Source organism: Chiloscyllium punctatum, unplaced genomic scaffold (genome assembly GCF_047496795.1).
Source record: "Chiloscyllium punctatum isolate Juve2018m unplaced genomic scaffold, sChiPun1.3 scaffold_1146, whole genome shotgun sequence".
Classification (NCBI taxonomy): Eukaryota; Metazoa; Chordata; class Chondrichthyes; order Orectolobiformes; family Hemiscylliidae; genus Chiloscyllium; species Chiloscyllium punctatum.
This window is the reverse complement of record NW_027310880.1, coordinates 7,501-10,000: the sequence shown is the minus strand read 5'-3', so window position 1 is coordinate 10,000 and position 2,500 is coordinate 7,501. Positions and strand designations below refer to the sequence as shown.

The window sequence follows — 2,500 nt, the reverse complement described above, 5'->3', positions numbered from 1 at the left end:
CTTGGGGGTACGCCCGTTTCCGTTTCAACTTGTCTCGCGAGGGTGGTTTCGGGGCCAGCAGGAGAGCTCGTCGGGGTAGCAGGCCCTGCAGCCGTGGTCACCGCCAAACCCCCACAACTCGAGCAAGTGAAAAAAAAAGTAACAAATAAGAAAGGATCGTCGGCTTGGGGGTACGCCCGTTTCCGTTTCAACTTGTCTCGCGAGGGTGGTTTCGGGGCCAGCAGGAGAGCTCGTCGGGGTAGCAGGCCCTGCAGCCGTGGTCACCGCCAAACCCCCACAACTCGAGCAAGTGAAAAAAAAAAGTAACAAATAAGAAAGGATCTCTGTCGGCTTGGGGGTACGCCCGTTTCCGTTTCAACTTGTCTCGCGAGGGTGGTTTCGGGGCCAGCAGGAGAGCTCGTCGGGGTAGCAGGCCCTGCAGCCGTGGTCACCGCCAAATCCCCACAACTCGAGCAAGTGAAAAAAAAAGTAACAAATAAGAAAGGATCGTCGGCTTGGGGGTACGCCCGTTTCCGTTTCAACTTGTCTCGCGAGGGTGGTTTCGGGGCCAGCAGGAGAGCTCGTCGGGGTAGCAGGCCCTGCAGCCGTGGTCACCGCCAAACCCCCCACAACTGTTGGGCGCCTACCTGCGCGGGGCAGGAGGACACTTTCCGATTTCAAATCTCCGTTTGCCGAGTCCACCCCGAACGCACGCGGGCGGGCGGGTTCGCATCACCCTTCGTCACAAGGGGCGAAGCCCGTTCCACCGTCTCGTCAGTAGTGCCGACCGGTCTGTGATCGACGAGGGGAGCCACACCAGGTCCGGCCCTGCTGCTTGGCGGCACCGCGTCGTCGGGAGCTCGCGACAGACGGAGGGTTTCGGTGTACTCTCCAGCCACGGGAAACGAAGCCGGTGATGCAGGCGCCGGTCTTTCGCTCCCAAATCGGCTGGGTTTACATCGTTGCTATCTAGTCACGCTCCCTTCAAACCCGACGGGGTACCTATTCCCCTCACCCGTCTGTGCGTATACAGCCTCTTTGCACTTGCGGGATGGGGGTGGTGGTTTAAAGACTCTCGAGTTGCCGCCCGTCGGTCTCCGAGCTCCGTGCAGTAGTGATCCCCAGCGAACTGCCAGCAGGGCGAACGAGCGATCCCGCTCTCGGTCGGGGCGCCTGGCGTCGATCGGTGGTCGGTGGCTTGCGGGCAAGCTGCGCTGTGAGTGTGGGAACGAGTATGACGAGCCGTTGCCGCGACTCCCAGTCCACCTCGGCGGTGGCTGGGCCGGGCGGGCGTCTGCTCGGGCGAGTGCCGCCCCCGCCTCCTCGCAGGAAGTCCGCTCGCCGACACGCCGCCACGTGCACGCGTCAGTGACGCTGCCGAACCGATGGCCGGTGCCCGTTCCCGCCTCTGCTTTTCCTAGGGCAAAGCTGCTGCACGCCTCGTGATACTAGGCGGGCGACATGGTGGCGGTGATCCTGCCTCCGTCGCTGCGGTGCGTTGGGGCACGCATCGCCTCTTGGGCGCCCTGTCCTCCTCCCCCCAATAGACGTATGTTTCTGCGGGCCGCACCAGGATGGTGCTCCCCATCGCTTCACGCCACCCTGCTCCGCCCGCACGCCGGCGTGCAGGTGGCTGTAGCTCAAGGTGGGGAGCGTATGTGCGGTCCGGGTCGCTTTCCTCTGGCGAGGGAGAGACCTAAAACAAACTCAGACAACTCTTGACGGTGGATCACTCGGCTCGTGCGTCGATGACGAACGCAGCTAGCTGCGAGAATTAATGTGAATTGCAGGACACATTGATCATCGACACTTTGAACGCACTTTGCGGCCCCGGGTTCTTCCCGGGGCCACGCCTGTCTGAGGGTCGTTTGGCAATCAATCGCACTCGCCTTGGCTGGCGAGAGCGCGGCTGGGGTGTCGCAGAGGACCCGTCCTCTTTGTCCCCCTAAGTTCAGACTCCGGAGCCCTCCGGCGTCGGAGCGCTTGGCCTTTCCCCCCCACCCTGCACATTCCGTTCGTCAGGCTCGACGCCATCCCCCCGCCGGGGAGCGCGGCCTGGCGTCCGTCTGTGTCGTGGCAGTGGGGCCAGCACGGCTGTCACCGGTCCCAGAATGGCTGTCGGTGGTTCACACTGTGTGTGTGTGCCAACCCTCCTGGTCTCTGGGACACGGAGCTGCCACGAAGTGTTGAGCCTCCAGTGGGGGGTCTGCCTAAGCTCTGCACGTCCGCATTGGGTCCGTCTCTCGGTTGGCTGGCAGTGGAAAGAGTGAAGGGAGCCGCGGAGGTCCGGTGCTGGTGCGCCGCCGGCCTGACCGTGGAGCTCGCCGGTTTGACACGCTGACCCGACTCGATGGTTGATCGATTGAGAGTGCTGGGAGCTGCAGGCCGCCCGCTGCTGCAGCCGCCCGTCTCGTGGTTCGTCCTCGGCCTTAAGTGGCCGGCGGGGCGTCTGATCCTGTCTCCCCTGCTGGCGCCGAGTGCCTGGCCGAGGGAGGAGGTTTTCGTCGAACGCTGTGACTTG

General features: G+C 63.6%; 1 non-coding gene across 1 annotated transcript; it reads left to right on the top strand.

Moving 5' to 3' along the window:
* The first annotated feature begins 1,692 nt into the window (after window positions 1-1,692).
* Window positions 1,693-1,846, top strand: LOC140474711 (5.8S ribosomal RNA). The gene has a single exon (XR_011959349.1). It is a non-coding gene; the product is annotated as a 5.8S ribosomal RNA (ribosomal RNA).
* Window positions 1,847-2,500: the final 654 nt, after the last annotated feature.